This window comes from Carcharodon carcharias, chromosome 8, assembly GCF_017639515.1.
Source record: "Carcharodon carcharias isolate sCarCar2 chromosome 8, sCarCar2.pri, whole genome shotgun sequence".
Lineage (NCBI taxonomy): Eukaryota > Metazoa > Chordata > Chondrichthyes > Lamniformes > Lamnidae > Carcharodon > Carcharodon carcharias.
Window position 1 is genome coordinate 13,128,279 of NC_054474.1, and position 20,236 is coordinate 13,148,514.

A 20,236-nucleotide genomic window follows, 5' to 3' on the forward strand; every position below is an offset into this window, starting at 1 on the left:
AGCTCAAACATCCCATCCGTTTGACAGATTTGCTTTTGGATCACTCAGGCAAATGTCGACTTCCTGTTGTATCCTTCTAGAACTTTTCCCTCGTAGAAAAGTTATGGCACAGAAAGAAGCCATTCAGCCCATCGTGCCTGCACCAGCATGAAAAGGGGAAAAAAAACAGAAGCTAGACGCTTATTTGAATCCCACTTTCCGGCACCCGGTCTGTAGCCTTGCAGGTTACAGCACTTCAGGTGCATATCCAGATATCTTTTATATGAGTTGAGTGTTTCAACCTCAATCACCAATTTAAACATTGAATTCCAGATGCCCACCACCCTCTGGGTGAAAAGATTTTTCCTCATGTCCCCTCCAATCCTTCTACCAATCACCTTAAATCTATGCCCCCTGGTAATTGCCCCCTCAGCCAGGGGAAACAGATCTTTCCTACGCAAATTAGGCCCCTCGTTACTTTGTACATCTCAGTTAGGTCACCCCCTCAGCCTTATCTGTTCCATGGAAAACAGCCCTGGCCTAGCCAATCTTTCTTCATAGCTGAAATTTTCAAGCCCTGGCAACGTTCTTGTAAATCTCCTCTGCACTCCCCTCCAGAGCAATTATGTCCTTCCTGTAATGTGGTGACCAGAACTGTACACAGAATTCCAGCTGTGGCCTAACCAGCGTTTTATGCAGGTCCAGCGTTACACCCCTTTTTAAACACCTGCAGCAAATCTCTTCCCAACCTTCTCTTCCCTGGGGAGAACAAGCCCAGGGAAAGCTAGGAAGTCAATGCTAAACCTTTATAAATCACTGGTTAGCCTCTGATGGAATATTGTGCCCCATTCTGTGCACTACGCCTTAGGAAGGATGTTAAGAGCTTGCAAAGGAGATTCATTGGAATGGCACCCAGGCAAAAGGGTTTTAGTTATGTGAAGAGAGTAAACAAAATTGGATTATTCTTCTCACAGCCGTGAAGGTTAAGGGAAGAATGAGTTGAGGTGTTTAAAGATTTTGATACAGTAAATAAGGAGTAACTGCTTCCAGTGGCCAGAGGGCTGGTAACCAGAGGGACAGGGACTTAAAGCATTCGGCAGAAGAGTCAGAGGGGTGATGAGGACAAAGTTATTTTTTTGGGTAGCAAATTGTTATGTTCTAGAATGCACAGCCTGAAAGAGCAGTGGAGGCAGATCTAGAGATGAAGGGTATTGGATGAATCCATGAAGTAGAAGATCTATGGGGGATAGAATGGGGTGAACAAAACTAACTGAACTGCTATTTCAAAGAGCTGGCAAGGGCATGATGGGCCAAATGGCCTTTATCGCCATGCGGTAAGAGTCCAGGATTCTATCTAAGGCAGCAACGGGGAAAAGGCGATTAAACGTTCAATGTGATCCATATCTGTTACAGATTGTGTCTAATGTGGTCTCCCAATCCTTGTGATCACATTTGTGCTAAAGAGGAAATTATACCCTTTTGACTGTTGTGTGTTGAGGAAATTTAATTTGTGAGTCAGGAAGCACAAAGGTAATTTGCCCATCTGTTTGACAGATTTGCTTTCAGATCACTCAGGCAAACGTCTACTGCCTGTTGTATCCTTCTAGAATGATCCTTATATTCCTCAAACCATAGAATGACACCATTCGGCCCATCCTTGCCATGGCTGACCCACTCTGCTAGCAGTTGCTCCTTTGTCCATTTTGGCTCGTTAACCCCTTGATGGCCAGTGCAGAGGGCTTGCATCTGTACCAGGAGATGGCATGTGCCCTCGCATGGGCTGGGTGAGAGAAAAGGTATAGTATAAGATGAGGACATCCAGCAAGACAGCTAAAAAATTGTTTATCACTGGCCATTACTAGGAAGGAGTTAAATCACCATGACAGGAACTTGGGGAACATTCAGCCCTTAGAGCCTGTTTGGCCATTCTACTAGAGCAGTGCCACAATTCCATTAGCTCCTCAATATCCCTAACGGACAAAAGTCCGTCAATCTCAGTACTGGAAACTTCAAATATTGCCCAGCGTTTTTGGCAAGAGAGTTCCAGATTTCCGCAAGGCATCCTGCATTCACTCCTAAACAGGTGTGGTTCTCATTTTAAGACTTCTTGTCCCTTCTCGTTCTAGAGTCCACCAGAAGATGTCATAGAAATTTGCACAGAAAGAGTCCATTCAGACCATTGTCTACATGCTGGCTGAAAAGAAGCTGCCTAAACTAATTGTACTTTCCAGCTTTCTCCATTTCCTGGTTGGTTACAGCATTTCCAGTGCATCACCAAGTACTTTTTAAATGCGATGAGAGTTTCTGCCTCTATCACTCTTATAGGCAGTGAGTTCCAGACCCCCACAATGCTGTGGATGAAAAAAAAATTCACCTCACCTCCTCTCTAATCGTTCCACTAATTACTTTAAATCTCAGACCCCTGTTTATGAACCTCTCTGCTAACTGGAAAAAAGTGCTTCCTATCCACTCTATCCAGGCCCCTCATGATTTTATACATCTCAGTTAATTCTCTTCTTAGCCTCCTCTTTTCCAAAGAAAACAACCCCAGCCTATCCAACCTTTCCTCATAGTTAAACATCTCAATTTCTGGCAACATCCTTGTAAATCTCCTCGGTCCCTCTTGAATAGAATCACAACTCTGATAAAAGAGACATGTCGAAGCTTTTCACCTTGCACTGATCAGGACGCTTTGCAAGAATACCAATAAAGAGGAGCACAACAATTTATGTTGTATGAAAAAAGAGTGCTGATTAGTTGGCAAGTGGACTCTGATTGATAGTGGCGTTGCCATGGAGAATATGCCAGTGATGGGAAATGACAGTTAACTGCCAAGCATTGTTTGAAATTTAAGCCAGGCAGCTTGACCCTGGTTGGTCAAGGCATTGCCCTGAGGAATGAGTCAGCGAATGGCTGTCACATATTTTGTTTAAATGAAACAGGTGCAATGTGTGTGCATGTTCTTTCTGTCTGCAAGGGACAGGGCCCTGTGTATTAATATATGTAGCTTCCAGTACACACAAATGTGCCACACTGTGAGCCCGAATGATAATCTTTAATTGGTTGTCAGAGTAACTCTTAACACACTGAGGATTATTTAGCAAATCTTGTCCAATCGTGGAATCACATCTCAAGTTGGACACTGTGTTTTGAGTTTTGCAAGCAGGGGCTGGTTGGGTATGGTCTGTACCCTGCCTGTATTTGTACTCAAGCTTTGGTTTAACTGGTGTTTTATACAGATCTAGCACAACCTCTCTATTCCTATATTCTGTGCCTCAGCTAATAAAGGAAGATATTCCTGATGCCTCATTAACCACTTTATCTACCTGTCCCACTACCTTCAGGAATCTGTGGACATTCACTCCAAGGTTCCTCTGTTTCTCTACACTTATCAGAATCCTCCCATTTAATATGTATTCCCTTGCATTGTTTGTCCTTTCCAAATGCATTACCTCACACATCTCTGGATTGAACTCCATTTGCCACTTTTCTGCCCACCTGACAAATCCATTGATATCTTCCTGCAGTCTACAGCTATCCTCCTCAATATCAACCACATGGCCAGTCCTTTTGTGTCATCTGCAAACTTCTGAATTATGCCCTCAATATTTATGATGTATATATATCCATTGGTTTTTGAATTAATGGCCTGTCTGCCATGTAGGATCTTGTCAAAAGCCTCACTAGAATCCATGTTAACTACGTCAAATGCACTCCCATCACCAAACCTCCTTGTTACCTCCTCAAACATTCAATCAATTCTATTAGACATGACCTTCCCTTGGCAAATCCTAAATTAATGCACGCCTTTCTAAATGATGACTAGTATTATCCCTCAGATTTTTTTTCTCCAATAATATGTCTGCCACTGAGATTAGGCCAACTGGCCTGCAATTGCTCAGTCTATCCCTTCCTCCTTTTCTCAAACAATGGTATAACGTTAGCTGTTCTCCAAGTCCTCCTGGACCATGCCTCTAGTCAGAGAGGATTTGAAAATGATGGTCAGAGTTTGGGCCATTTCCTCCCTTTCTTCTCTTTTCAGCCCGGGATTTATTCCACCTGGATCTGATGACTTATCCACTTTCAAAGATGATGAATCCCTTAATATTTCCTCTTTCACTATATTGATCCCATCCAATATTTCACACTCCTGCTCCTTAACTGCAATGTTTGCTTTGTGCCTCCCTTTTGTGAAGACAGACACAAAGTATTCAGTAAGAATCATGACCATGCCTTCCACCTCCACACATGGGGAACTCTTTTGGTCTCTAATTGGCCCTGTTCTTTCTTCAGTTACTTTCCTGCTCTTAATGAATTTATAAAAAATATTAAATCGAGGAAAACCATAACTTACCAATATCTTTTCATACCCTCTCATTACTTTCCCAATTTCTTATTTATTTTCACCCCTGCACTCTCGATACTCCCTAGGTATCTGACCAGGCTTTGGATATCTGACAAGTAACATTCGCGTCACACAAGTGCCAGGCAAAGGCCATCTCCAACAAGAGAGAATCCAACCATCACCCCTTGACATTCAATGATATTACCACCGCTGAATCCCATACTATCAACATCCTGGGGATTACCATTGACCAGAAACTGGACTGGACTAGCCATATAACTCACCTCCTAACTCTCCAAAGCCTGTCCACTATCTACAAGGCATAAGGCAGGAGTGTGATGGATACTCCCCACTTGCCTGGATGAGTACAGCTCCAACAACACTCAAGAAGCTTGACACCATCCAGGACAAAACAGCCTGCTTGGTTGGCACCCCACCCACAAACATTCACTCCCTCCACTATCGATGAACAGTGGCAGCATTGTGTACCATCTACAAGATGCTCAGAAACTCACCAAGGCTCCTGAGTCACCATTTCCCAAACCCATGACCACTACCATCTAGAAGGACAAAGGCAGCAGACTCATGGGAACACCACCACTTGAAAATTCCCCTCCGCTCACCACTCTGACTTGGAAATATATCGCCATTCCTTCGCCGTCACTGGGTCAAAATCCTGGAACAACCTTCCTAACAGCACGGTGGGTGTATCTACACTACATGGACTGCAGTGGTTCAAGAAGGCAGCTCATCAACACCTTCTCAAGGGCAATTAGGGATGGGCAAAAAATGCTGGCCTAGCCAGCGATGGCCACATCCCATGAATGAATAAAAAAAACATAAGTTTTCCTATGTTGTCTTATCCTACTTTCTAAGATCCTTGATATCTAAGGTACTCTAGATTTGGGAATCCCACCTTTTTTTCTTTGTGGGAACACAATTGTTCTGAACCCTTCTTCTCCTTATTAGGTAGCACCTCGGGATCGAGGGGGACTTACTTCCACTCCGGTTGGATGGGTTCTGAGATGGCTGATAAGTCCAGTGCCCAGTCTGCAGACTCTGCCACATGTAGGGCAGGTGGCGCTTGGAGGGTTGGGTAGATGGGTTGCTCGGAGGTTTGTGCCCTCCCTGCCCTCCCTCGGATGCCTCCACTTCACCTCTGCACGTTCCGGGGTCTCTTCCCGAATAAATCTTCTCTGTTTCGGTCGGTCGCAGGCCAGGGTCCTCCATGAGTCAGTGGGGATGTTTGACCTCTTCTGGAATGAATTGAGGCCATGACTAAAGCGTTTCCTGGGAATCTCCTGCTGCTTCCGGGTTTGGGAATCTCCTGTTGCTCCGGAGTTCAGAGTAGAGCTATTGCTTCAGGAGTCTGGTGTCAGGCATTCGAACAACATAGCCCACCCAACGCAGCTGGCTTTGGGTGGTTAGCGCCTCGATGCTGGGCATGTTGGCTTTGGAGAAGATGTTGCTGTCGGACTGCCTCTCTTGTCACCAGATTTGGAGGATCTAAGGCACTGCTGGTGATACCTCTCCAGTGCTTTGAGGAGGCTACTGTAGATTGTCCAAGTCTCTGAAGCATGTAGGAACATAGGGATCCCTGCTGCCCACTGAACCATGACCTTAGACTGGGGTTTGAGATCCTGGCCTTCAAATATTCCTTTCTACAGTCAGGCAAAAGCTGATCTGGCACACTGGAGTCAATGGTGAGCCCTTTCTATTTTCCCATTGAATGTCTCGCACTATCCTGACACTAATTTACCTTCAAGTAACTGCTTCCAGTCCACTTTTGCAAAATCACATCCGTAAAATTGGCCTTTCCCCAACTGAGAACTTTCACTCCTGGTCTATCCTTATCCTTTGCCGCAAGTACGCTAAATCTAACTGAATTATGCTCACTAATCGCAATTGAATTATGATCCACATAACATGGTCTGATATAGCTTAAACACAACTTCCTCAGCTCGTTTTGTGATTTGGGGTGAGGCATGTTTTGAGAAATTTAAATCGACAGAAAGCACTCGCCCTCCTCACAAGGCTCTGGGGAGAGCGAGAAAACGAAAATGAAAACAATTTGTGTCATCTGTGCCTGGTGACGGTGAAAATAAAACCTTTTCCTCTGGTGGTTTGGGGCCTAAATCTGGGGCTGGAATCTGCTGAATGTCCGATTAGTGTTGGCACATTGCCTACTGGATAATTGGTTCAACAAGTTGCACAAGACATGAGATGGGCTTTGAGCATTGCAGGGGAACCCATGGGATCTGGAAGCCTAAAAGATCCCTGTCCATTTGAGACCTGAGAAACTGCACTCAGTGAATTCTGCGTACTGTGTTTTTGAAATATTATACAATCTTCCCTCAGAGACCAGTATGAGCTAGTGGAAAGGATTCACAGGTCCATTCCCAGTCTGACAGGATGGTGTTACCAAAAACAACAGCAACAACTTATATGTATGTAGCCCCTTTAATGTAATGGAATGCCCCCCAAGGCACTTCACGAGGGTGTTATAAAAGATAGAGTAACACTGAGCCACATACAGAGAGATATTGGATGGCCAAAAGCTTGGTCAAAGAGGTAGGTTTTGTGGAGTGCCTTAGAGGAGGAAAGTGAGGGGGAGAGGCTGGGAGCTTTGGGGAGGGAATTCCAGAGCTAGGGGCCTGGGTAACTGAAGATGCGGCCATCAATGGTGGAGTGATTAAAATTGGGGATGCTCAAGAGGCCAGAATTAGAGGAGTGCAGAGAGCTCAGAGGGATGTGGGGTTGGAGGAGATTACAGCGATAGGGAGGATTTGAAAACATGGATGAGGGTCTTAAAGTCAAGATATTGCTTAATTGACCAGGAGCCAATGTGGATTAGTGAGCTTAGGAGTGATAAGGGAATAGAACTTGTAAATAAGACATGGGCAGCTGAGCTTTGACCAGCTGGATGGAGAAGAGGCAGTGACTTAGTGGTGATACCACTAGACTAGTAACCTAGAAGCCCAGGCTACTGTTCGGGGGCTCAAATCCCACCATAGCAGGAATTTAAATTCACTTAATAAATCTGGAATTGAAGGCAAGTCTCAGTAATGGTGACCACAAAAACATTGTCATAAAAACCCATCTGGTTCACTAATCCTCTTTTGGGAAGGAAATCTGCCATCCTCACCTGGTCTGGCCTATATGTGACTCCAGACCCACAGCAATGTAGTTGACTCTGAAATGGCCAAGCAAGCCACTCAGTCATATTGAACTACTAGGAAGCCTGTGAGTTCCCATTGTCACACACCATCCTGACTTGGAGCTATATTGCCGTAGCAGAGCCAAAATCCTGGAACTCCCTCCCTAACAGCCCTGTGGGTGTACATACACCACATGGACTACAGCGGCTCAAGAAGGTAGCTCACCAACACCTTCTCAAGGGAAACTAGGGAGGGGCAATCAATGTTAACCTAGTCAGTGACGCCCACATCCAGTGAATGAATGAAACAGAATGTGGGAGAGCAGCCAGGAGTGACTGGAATAGTCAGGTCTAGAGGTATTGAAGGCTTGGGTGAGGGTTTCAGCAGCGGATGAGCTGAGACAGGAGGTGGCACCGATATGAGGTTTTGATATCTACAAACTCCCTTCCCTTCATAACGTCACACACTTTCACTCTGGCAGCTGTGGCCCATTTGGGAGCATTTTTACTTCTGGGTTTGAAGGCTGTGTGTTCATCACTTGCTGCAGAGAACCAAGCACTAAAATCTAAGCTGACACTCCTGTGCAGCGCTGTATGCCTGCTGCCCTGCTGAAGGGACTATCTTCCTGACAAGACATTAAACCAAGGGCTGCTGCCTTTCTATGTTCTCTCTAGTGTTCTGGCCAACATTTATCCCTGAATCAATGACACTAAAACAGATTATTTAGGCATTATAACATGACTATTTTTGCAAGCTTGCTGTGTGTATATTGGCTGCTGCGTTACCTACATTACAACAGTGACTACACTTCAAAGCAAGTGGTTCATTGGCTGTAAAACGCTTTGGAATGGCGTCAGGTTGTGAACCAGCAGCAGGTTTCCCGAGCTGATTAACAGTCGGACAGGCTGCAATGTGGATGCTCATTCCGTGGCTGTGACCATCTTTACACTGGTCAATGGGTGGTCAGTCCAATGTGGATCCCATAACCCATCGAATCAGTGCATCACTATTTGCAGGACACCTTTAAGAGTGTGACAATATTTGGGTGGAGGTGGGGGGGGAGGGGGGAAGATGGGGGGCTGGGGGGGGGTGGGGGGGGTGGGGGGTGGAGGTAGGGGGGAGATCTGGGGTCTGATTTTTATCAGGGATCTTTGGGAAAAATGTTATCTTAATTTGGGTAATCCATGACGGTGATTCTGAATTTGCAGGATGGCTGGGAGCCTAACAGTGTGTGATTAATCATTAAGATAAAAGCAAAAAGCTGCGGATGCTGGAAATCCAAAACAAAAATAAAAATAGCTGGAAAAACTCAGCAGGTCTGGCAGCATCTGCGGACAGGAACACAGTTAACGTTTCGAGTTCGTATGACTCTTCAACAGAACTAAGGAAAAATAGAAAAGAGGTGAAATATAAGCTAGTTTAAGGGGGGTGGGGTGGGGGGGTGGGTGGGACAGGTAGAGCTGGATAGGAATCATCGTTCACCTCACTTGCTGTTTGTGGGACCTTGCCTACATAGCAACCGTGACTAAATTTCAGAGTAATTCATTATATGCAGAAATAACATTGGAACCTTTTTTGAGGTGTTTGTTGCTTATAACTGGACAAAAAGCTGCAACATTTTCTGCTCTCCATATCCATCCATTTTTGCTATGACCTTTCAGGAAATACATTCGGGGAAGACAGGAGTGTCATTCCCAAAGATGAATCCATGTACTACAATAACTTGTATTGATGTTGTGCTTTCAATGTAATAAAACGCCTCCAGGAGTGTTACCAGGCAAAATCCTTCAACAGCCCCTTTCAAACCCGGAATGAAAACAGAAAATGCTGGAAAAACTCAGCAGGTCTGGCAGTGTCCGTGGAGAGGGAAAGAGAGTTAATGGGCAGGATTTTTCAGTCGATATGCGGGTGTGGGTCCAACATGCCAACGCGTAAAATGACGCTCGATGATGTCGAGCGTGTGTCCCAACATCGTCATGCAGTCCCGCGATATTTCGTTTGGCGGGTGCATGCCAGAGTCGGCTGTGTGCCCACTGATATGTAAATGGCCTATTAAGGCCGTTAAGAAAGTAATTGATCTAATTGTCAACGATGCCCATCCAACATTGAGGTTGTTGGGCGGGCAAAAAGGCCAAGCGGCCTTCACGTTTTTTTGGTAACCTCATCCACGAGCAGGATGAGGTTTCCGAAAGCTTTTATTAAATAACTAAAATATTTTACCTAAATATAAAAACATGTCCTATCTCATGTGACACAGTCACACGAGAGGGCATGTCTAAATAAATTTTTAAACCATTTATTTAATTATTTCAACATTGAATCAATCTCCCTGAGACAGCTCTGTGCCTCAGGGAGATTGAGACACTCTTTCGGTTCTCCCTCCTCCACCCGCCCACCCAGGTAGCCTTAATTGGCCCGCCCATGTAAAATGGCGGCACGGAGCTGATTGTGGGCAGTGATTGGCTCAGCGACCACCCCTGCCCACTCCCACTGAGCCCGCCCTCTGCCTGAAACTTTCAGGCCAATGTTTCGAGTCTGTATGACTCTTCTTCAGGTATCCATGTGTAACATGACACTAACTTAATCCTTATACTAATCCTCAAAGAGGGGGTGGAGCAGTTGGAGCAAGCTTGGAGGTCAGGGGTAGATAGGAGCTCAGGAGAGATTGACAAAGTTGTCATGGACACACGACAAAGGGATTGTTAATGGCAGTGTTAAGGGCTAAAGAAGGTGTTGATAGTGGCATAAAGGTAAGATAACAGAGTGTGCGTCAGCGCTCTGTGAAAGCACAACATAGAAATAGGTGACAGATGTCCCTGTGTGGTGAGGGGAGGGTGGGGGTCGGGCTACTGGGGGAGGTTTGCACCTATCGCTGACCTTTTATTTTGCTCCATCTGCTCAACCCCCCCTCTTAAACAGCGTAAAGCTCATAGCATTTCTACTTCTCTTTAACCCTGAAGAAGAGTCATACGGACTTGAATTGTTAACTCTATTTTTATCTCCACAGATGCTGCCAGAATTGCTGAGTTTTTCCAGCAAGTTCTGTTTTTATTTCAGATTTCCGGCATCCACGGTATTTTGCTTTTACCTTCCAAACCCATGACCTCTGCCATCTAGAAGGACAAGGGCAGCAGACACATGGGGAACACCACCACCTGCAAGTTCCCCTCCAAGCTAATCAGCATCCTGACTTGGAAATATATCACCGTTCCTTCACTGTCGCTGGGTCAAAATCCTGGAGCTCCTTCCCTAACAGCACTGTGGGTGTACCTACACCACAGGGGCTGTAGCGGTTCAAGAAGGCAGCTCACCACCACCTTCTCAAAGGAAATTAGGGATGGGCAATAAATGCTGGCCTAGCCAGTGATGCCCACATTCCATGAAAGAATTTAAAAAAGTGACACTGAGCCACATAGAGAGATATTAGGGCCAGGTGACCCTAATAGCTTTGTCAAAGAGATAGGCTGCATGGAGCATCTTAAAGGAAGAAAGAGAGGTAGAGAGGTGGAGGAACTTCGGATGGGAATTCCAAAGCTTGGGGCTCAGAAAGCCAATGGCCTGGCCACCAAGGGTGCAGCAATATGTCTTTGCAAGAGACCAGAGCTGGAGGAACACAGAGATCTTGGGGGATTGTAGGGCTGGGGGAAATGGCAGAGATAGGGAGCTGCGAAGCCATGGAAGGATTTGAGAACAAAGTTGAGAATTTTAAAATCAGGGCATTACTTAACTGGGAATCAGTGTTTTGTCAGTGAGCACCAGGAGTGACGGGTGAATAGGACTTGGAGTATGCTAGGGACATGGGCCAACAGTGTGAACCATTGAGCTATCATAGGCTGCCTTCTCTGTGGACATCATGAACTAGTTTTTAGTTTTTAAGGTAATCCTACAGTTTACAGGGTCTTAGTTTCCCTGTGCCCATTCATTGTATTCATATTAACAACTGCAACTTGTACTTACATAGTGCCATTTAACACAGTAAAATCACCCCAAAATGTTTTATAGGAGGTGTTAGTTAATGTCAGACTGTTAATTGACATCAAGCCAAAGAAGTTTGATATTAGGACCAGTGACCAAAAGCCTTGCTTCAATGAGGTAGGCTTTAGTACCTTAACCTAATGGTATGGTATCCCTGTTCAGCCTGGGAGCACTCGGCAAAGAACCAGTGCTGAATTCTATCAGGTAACATGGCTGCTACCTTCCCCTCCACCTACTGCGGATCCTGCAGTTATTATTCTTTAATCACCCCTTGTTCTCCACTCCTCCATCGCGACCTCTCTGGTTACAATTTGCTTTGCCTTTGCCGCTCTCCCAGATCTCTTGACTCTTACATCCAAACCCTGTTGCCAGCTCTGACTGCATGGGGCCCACCTCCGCTTTCTACTTGCAGCTAAGAGCTCAGTGGGCAAAGGCAACCACTTGATTTTATTCCTTATTAAACACAATTTAAGATCTCTGGCCTTTTTTATGCCTAAACCAGAACCGCAACAATTTACTACCGCTCTCTCTCATTCTCTTTTTGTTCATTCATGGGATGTGGGCATCACTGGCAAGTCCAGCATTTATTGCCCATCCCTGCACAGTGGCAGCAGTGTGTGTACCATCGACAAGATGCACTGCAGGAACTCACCAAGACTCCTCAGACAGCACTTTCCAAACCCATGACTGCTACAATCTAGAAGGACAAGAGCAGTAGACACATGGGAACACCGCCACCTGGAAGTTCTCCTCCAAGTCACTCACCATCCTGACTTGGAAATATATCGGCTGTTCCTTCACTGTCGCTGGGTCAAAATCCTGGAACTCCCTCCTTACACCACATGGACTGCAGCGGTTCAAGAAGGCAGCTCACCACCACCTTCTTAAGGGCAATTAGGAGTGGGCAATAAATGCTGGCCTAGCCGGCGACACCCACAAACAAATATTAAAAAAAAATGGCAGCTGGTGGAATTTAAATTCAACGAATAAAAATCTAGAATTAAAAACTAGTCTCAGTGATGGTGACCATGAAACCATTGGTGGGAGCAGGTGGGGGCAGGCACACCGCTACAAAATCTAAAAGGAATGAATTCAATCCCTGGCAGCACTGTGGGTGTACCTACACCACGTGGCTTGCAGTGGCTCAAGAAGGTGGCTCACCTCCACCTCCTGAGGGGCAATTAGGGATGGTCAATAAATGCTGGCCTAGCGAGTGATGCCCACATCCCATGAAAAATTAATTAAAAGCAACATAACCTGCATTTTTGGATCTGAATGCAGTGCAGACCCCACAACCCATAGAATGAGATTGTCACTAATTGCAGGGCACCCTTAAGGGTATGACAATATTTGTGTGGGGCGAGGGGAGGGTTGTTTTCGTTTGCTCTCTGCAAACAAAGGAATATGTTCAAGCCTTGAATTGAATCACCCAGAAGCTTTGGGGAGCCTATGGTTCCCCATTGCCTTCTCCATGGCACCACCTCGGCCAATCAGAGTCAACTTGCCAACCAATCAGCACTCGTTTCCCCTGTGGTATAAATTGTTGTGGTTGTTTGACATTTGGTATTCTTGTGTTTGTCCTGATGAGTGCAAAATGAAAAGCTTCAGCAACATGTCTCTCCTTTCAGCAAGATTCAAGTTCTGTACTACCAAGTGTCCGTTTGAAACACAGCATTGTCTAATGAAAAATATTGCAGGAAAGTGTAGAAATAGGAAAGAAGGAAATAGGAATAGGCAAAGGCCATTCGGCCCCTCAAGCCTGTTCTACCATTCAATGAGATCATGGCTGAACTTCTATCTCAACGCCACCTTCCCACCCTATTCCCAAATCCATTGATCCTTCAAGTCCAAAAATCAATCAAACTCTGTCTTGAGCATACTCAATAACTGAGCATTCTTTCTCTTGGGATAGAGAATTCCAAAGATTGATGAATCCTCTGAGTGATGAATTTTGTCCTCATCTCAGTACTAAATATTTGACCCCTATCCTCAGGTTGTGGGCTTGTGTTCTAGACTTTCCAGCCAAGGGAAACAGCCTCTACCCTGTCAAGCCCTCTCAGAATTGTATATGTTTCAATGACATCATCTCTCATTCATCTCTACTCCAGAGAATATACACTCAATTCTCATCAATAATATGATTGATTCACCTTTTGGAAGCTAACCTTAAAATTTCCTGTCAAGTCATTTTTTAGCAAGAGCTCGGTGCGATTATAAATTCTGAGATTTGGTGACATGGGCTAGTTCATTTATTCTGCCCTAGTAAGTTTAGAAGAGTATCATATTAAGACCTTACTACAGTTCGTTATGCTTTCTTAATAATCTTTGACACCTCTGCTGTGAGCAGCTGGAATCCAGATGGCTCTGCTAGTTCAACCCCACTCCCTGTCAACCACCAGCTCCCACCAACAATCAGCACCCCCAACTACCCCCAACCCTGATTCACAACTCCCCCTAGTCCCATCTGGCAATGGTTGAACAGACTGCAGGCCATCAGTAAAACCTGAGAACGCTTTCCACCTTAAATATTTGATGGTAAAAGGCTTTTGTCTGTTGGACAGCAGGTAGCATTCAGTGACTGTCACTGATCCTCACAGACAGTAGATTATGTCTTCAACACCCGCTCGCTGCTTTGTACAGAGTATCAGTTATCAGGAACCCAGGTCAGCCATGACCTCCACCATGGTCGTTACAGAACCAAGGTGGGTAAATGGAGTTATAATACTGATCAGTCATGATCAAACTGAATGATGGATCAGGCTCGAGGGATGAAGGGGTATTCTTGTTTCCATGGTCTGAGAGAATAGAGAAGATGTTTGTCTTTGATCAGGAAAGGTTCGGAAGAGGTTAAACAGAGGTGTTCAAAATCTTGATGGGTTTGGATAGAGTAACTATGGAGGAACGTTTTCCAGTGGCGGGGGCTTCAGTAACCCAGAGGACACAGATTTAAGACAATTTGGCAAAAAAGAACAGAGGGGTGATGAGGCAAGTTCTGGTGATCAAGAATACATGGCCTGAAAGGGCGGTGGAAGCAAATTCAACAATAGCTTTCAAAGGGGAATTGGATAAATGCTTGAAAGAAATAAATTAATTGCAGGGCCAGAGGGAAAGAAACAAGGAAGATGGAGCAAATTGAATGTGTTTTTATAATGGTATAAAGGCACCAATCACTCATAAGGGATTGTGTAAACACACTATGGGTTCATTTATTTAAAATGGGCACATGAGAACACATATACATAGATAGAAAGCTTGAAGACATCAGCAGCAGAGCTGTGTGTGCTGTGTTCTGCTCAACGGTTCAACTGTTAAGCAAAACTGAGAATGGATCACATGACACATTTCCCTTCTAGTGATGATATGTTGCTATCCCATAAAGGCACATTATGACATTTGCAACCAATGAAATACTTTTTTGAGGTGTGGTCCCTATTGCAATGCTGGAAACGTAGCAGCCAATTTGTGCACAGCAAGATCCCACAAACAGCAACAAAATACATGGCCAGGTGATCTGTCTATTGCAGTTGGTTGAAGGATGGACATTAGCTCAGGACACCAGGGAAAACATCCCTGCTTTGAAATTATGGCCATCCACCTGAGAGGGAGACAGGGTCTTGGTTAAATCCTTGCCTGAAAGGTGACACCTCCGATAGTGCAGCACTCCCTCGGTGCTGCACTGGAGTGTCCCAACCGTAGATTATGCGTCCGAGTCTCCAGAGTGGACTCACAGCCTTCTGGCCCAGGAGGGTAGAGTGCTACCCACCAAATCACAGCAAAGAGCTAAGCCCACGCAAGTGCTTTAGCCAGAGACGAGAGAGTTAAAGCAAAGGAACAGAGCAAGGAATGTCATTTTTAGTAGGATTGGCAAGGAAATCACTGCAACTCTGGACTGGCCCAGTTTGCGGAGGAACAACAGGGGGATAGTTTGTTGTGCTCGGAACACTTTCTGTGCAACATTCCTGCCGCTGGAAACTCAGCTAAAAAGATTGTTATTGAGCAAGTTACATTTGCAGCTGTGCTTGCAATCAGCCACCGTGTTGGCTGGTTTGCAGATCAGGCATTCTTCAAGCTAATGCCATTTCATTTTAAACCTGTGAAGGAATCAAGCAAGGCTTCAGTTCGATGAAATGCAGACACCTACAAAGGCTTGTGTCATGCACCAAATGCCTCATGTTTACCCCAGATGTAGCCATGCTAATCCGAGCGGGTTGATATGCTATAAACCGCTCCAGAAGGGGCTGGAGTCATTCCTTTCAAATGAGGTTTGACAGTTGCTCCACTCTCTTCAAATGCCTGATTGTTGTTCAATTATAACACAACCCCTGAGGTGTCCATCAGCGAGGCTGCATGCCCATTCTGTTCAGGATCTGCATGTCAACGCAGCCTCACAAGCCTGATGCTTGCCTAGCATGAGCAGGTCTGTTTTTGTTGGTTCTGTATCCTGGCTTTAGTTGAGTGTGGGCTTGATTTAACTTTGAACACTGGGTCTCAGTTCCAGGCTTTAGACAAAGAAAACTCCCTTATGGCTTAAGATTGCAGGCATGACGCAGTTTAGGGTTGGTTTTGGCTTTTTCCAAGAGGTTGAACAGAATACAAAGACTTTAAACATTCATCCATTCATAAACATGAATTAGGGGCAGGAGTAGGCCACTCAGCTCCTCGAGCCTGCTCCACCATTCAATAAGATCATAGCTGATCCGATTTTAACCTCAACTGCACATTCCTGCCTACCTCTTATAACCTTTCACCCCCTTAATTGCTTATCAAGGATCTATCTACCTCTGTCTTAAAGATACTCAAAGACTCTGCCACAACCACCTTTTGAGGAAGAAGATTCTAAAGTCTCATGAACCTCTGAGGGAAAAAATTCTCCTCACCTCTGAGTTAAATGGCTGACCCCTAGTTCTAGATTGTCCAACAAGAGCAAACGTCCCTTCCACATCCACACTGTCAAGTCCCCTCAGGATCTTATATGTTTCAATCAAGTTGCCTCTTACTCTTCTAAACTCCAGCACAGTTTAGACGAGTCCTCATGGAGAATCTGTCCCTACCTAAAATCATCAAGAGAAGGAAGGACTTGCATTTCTCTAGCCTTTCACCACCTCAGGACAATGAGGTACTTTCTTGAAGTGCAGTCACTGCTGTAATGCAGGAAACGTAGCAGCTAACATATGCACAGCAAGATTTTACAAACTGCAATGTGAAATATGGACCAGATAATCTACTTTTTAGCAATGTTTTAGGGTTAAATATTGGCCCAGGAGACTAGGGAGAGAATGCATTTGCTCCTCCCAATATCTCAGCTTCCTATTGTTGTTAGCTGTCTAGCATTCTTGCCTCGGAGTCAGAAAGTTACGAGTTCCCCTCCGGAGACTTGAGCACGTAATTCAGGATGACAAGCCCAGTGCAGCACTGAGGGAACGCCGCACCAGCAGAGGTGTCCGCCTTTCCAATGGAACATTAAATCGAGGCCCCCTCTGCCCTCTAAGTTTGATAGAGCAGCAGAGCAGTGCTCCCCAGTTTCCGGGCCAAAGGACTTTTCTGTGGGAAAATCGGTTGCTGCTTTTCCTACAATGCAGCAGTGACTACACTTTGCGAGCAATTCATTGGTTGTAAAACGCTTTGTGACATTCTGAGGTTGTGCAAGATGCTATAAAAATGAAAATTATTTTGCCAGCTGAGGGATCCTGTTTTCCTTTGAGGCTAGTGCAGTTACCTCCTGAGTTCTGAACATAAGGACATAGGAAATAGGAGCAGGAGTCGGCAATACAGACTGCCCAAGCCTGCTCCACCATTCAATAAGATCATATTCTACCTCAGCTCCACCTCCCTGCTCTACCCCCATATCTCTTGATTTCCACAGAGCCAAAAATATCTATCAGCCTTTGTTTTGAACGTACCCACCAACTGAGCATCCACAGCTCCCTGGGGTAGAGAATTCCAAAGACTCACAGCTTTCTGAACAGAAGAATTTTTCCACATCCCGATCCTGAATGGACGACCCCTTATCCCGAGACATTGGCCCCTCGTTTTCGCCTCTTCAACCAATGGGGAAACAGCCTCTCAACATCTACCCTTCAAGCCCTCTAAAAATTTTAGGCTTTTGAACAAGATCATCTCTCATTCTTTGAAACTTCAGAGAACATAGTCCTATTCTACTCAACCTGGACTGTCCCAAGTCTTTGAATCAATGCTGTGTGAGATTCAGATGTTGTGCACTATCCCTCCTGTCAGTCCAACCACTTTGATTGTATGTTACGTCCTCTTCAGTAATGCCGCAAAGAGAGTTAGAATTGCCAGCGAGTCATAGTCAAGGGGTTAAGGCTGTTAAGACTGAGCCTTGTTATCCAGGAAGGCTGGAGTGGGGCACTTGCAGAACCACATTGAGCACAAAGTCCCAGATCCCATCCTCAATCTCACCTGAGTTAACAGCTGAAGTTCTGGGGACACTAGGAACAGCAGGAGGTCATTCGGCCCCTTGAGTTTATTATATAGGAACAGAAGGTTAATTCATATTATTTCATTGATTATATTTAATTGCGTGCGAGTGGTGGGAATTAACTGCGAATTCACCTGTGCTTCTTCAAATAGGAATGGATTGCAACTTGCGGTGGTTGGATTTGATGGTGCATGTTTGTATTCTCTGTAAATAAATGCTTATAAAAGTGTATAAACACTGGTTTAAGCTCTATCCTTCATTACCTGGCTTTCTAGAGTATAACAGAGGCCACCCAGCTCCATGGCCCCACTACATAGGAGCAGGAGGAGGCTGTTCAGCCCTTGAGCCTGTTCCATCATTCAATTAGATCATGGCTGATTTGTACCTTAACTTCATCTACCTAACTTCATTCCATTACCCATAATCACCTTATCTAACAAAAATCTATCAATCTCAGTGTTTTAACTTTTCAATTGCACCCCCCAGTCTCAACAGGTTTTTGGAGCAAGTATTTTAGATTTCCATTCCCCTTTCTGTGATGAAGTACTTCCTGGTATCACCCCTGAACGGCCAAGCTCTAACTTTAAGGTTCTTCCCTCTTGTTCTGGGCTCCTCGCAGCCCAGCCCCCTCCATGCCGTCCTCCTCCTCCCTAGAGGAAACAGTTTTTTTGTATCTACCCTTATCAGCTCCTTTAATCATCTTAAACATTTTCAACTAAATCATCCCATTAACCTGCTAAACTTGAAGGAAAACGAGCCTAGTCTCTGCAATCTGCCCTCATATTTTTAACCCTTTCAGACCTGGTAATGTTCTGCTGAATCTGCACGTCACTGTCCTAAAGGCTTTTTTTTCCCAGACTACTTGTTCGGAAGAGGGGAGCGAACGATGTAGAAAGATAGACTGATCTTCAAACTGGATGGACTGTAGCACCAACGCTGAAGTTGTCCAAGCTCCAACTATCCTTACCCGTGCTCTCCCACAGGGTAACATGCTCTGTCAAGTCATCCAGTGCAGAGCTTTATTAGTTATAAATGACTCTTTGACCTATTAACTACTAAATAGAGCATTCAGACAGAACTATTTCACATGAGGAGTGTCAGACATATGGAATGGATTACCAGGGTAGGTGGTTGCAGTAAATAGAGCAAAGGAGTTCAGACAACAATCAAAAAGGAGGATTCCACAGGTTAAATTATGAGGCTAGATTACATAACCTAGGCATTTTTCACTGGAATGTAGAAGGTGATTTGTTTGAGGCTTTTAGGATTTTTGAAAGGAATTGATAGCATAGATAGATAGAGGCATAGATAGATAGAGGCAGCATCTTCCCTTTCAGGTGGATGTTAAAATCCCCATTGGCCACTATTTGGTAGGAGAGCAGTGGGTATTTTCCTGGACTGATGTTCATCCCTCAGTCAATATCAGTAAAAAACACGTTTGGTGGGATTTTCCTGTCTTGTCAGTGGCAGGACCAGAAAATCCTACCCAAAATCTGTCCATTTAGCTCACCCCTGTTTGAGGAAGTTTGCTCTGTGCAAAATGGGTGCTGCGCTTCCTACATTATAACAGGAGGATTTGAGCTGCCTACCTTTACCTCACTTGCCTCTCCTCCTGCTCCTCTGCTTCCCTGGCCCAGATAATATGAAATGAAGACTAGCTGAAAATTCATAAGATATGGAAGATTTACATTTATCCACGGGACATGCCCAGTCACTTTACATCCAATGAAGACGAGCCACTGTTAAAATGTACTGAGCACAAAGGAAGATGGTTTTGGTTGTTGGAGGTCAATTATCTCAGCTCCAGGACATCACTGCAGGAATTCCCCAGGGTAGTGTCCTCGGCCCAGCTGCTTTACCAATGACCTTTCCCTTATTGTAAGATCAAAAATGAGGATGTTTGCTGATAATTGCCCCATGTTCAGTAGCATTTGCAACTTCTTAGATAATGAAGATAATGTCTACATGCAACAAAGACTTGGACAACATTCAGGCTGGGGCTGAAAGTGGCAAGTAATGTTCACACTACACAAGGGCCAGACAATGACCATCTCCAACAAGAAAGAATCTAACTATTTCTCTTTGACATTCAGCAGCATTATTATTACTGAATCCCACACTATCAACATTCTTAACCAACACTATTAACCAGAAACTGAACTGGGCCAGCCATATAAACACTGTGGCTAGAGAGCAGGCTGGTGGTTTTGTGGAGACTAACTCACCTCCTGAATCCCCAAAGCCTGTCCACTGTCTACAAGGCACAAGTTTGGAGTGTTTTTTTTCCTTTATTATTTCATAGCATGTGGGCGACACTGGCAAGACCGGCATTTATTTCCA

At 44.9% G+C, this 20,236-nt stretch overlaps 1 protein-coding gene across 2 annotated transcripts in view; it reads right to left on the reverse strand.

Annotated features, from left to right (window-relative positions):
* Nucleotides 1–20,236, reverse strand: part of LOC121281337 (synaptopodin) — a 92,267-nt gene that overhangs the window by 56,505 nt on the left and 15,526 nt on the right. The window lies entirely within an intron of this gene.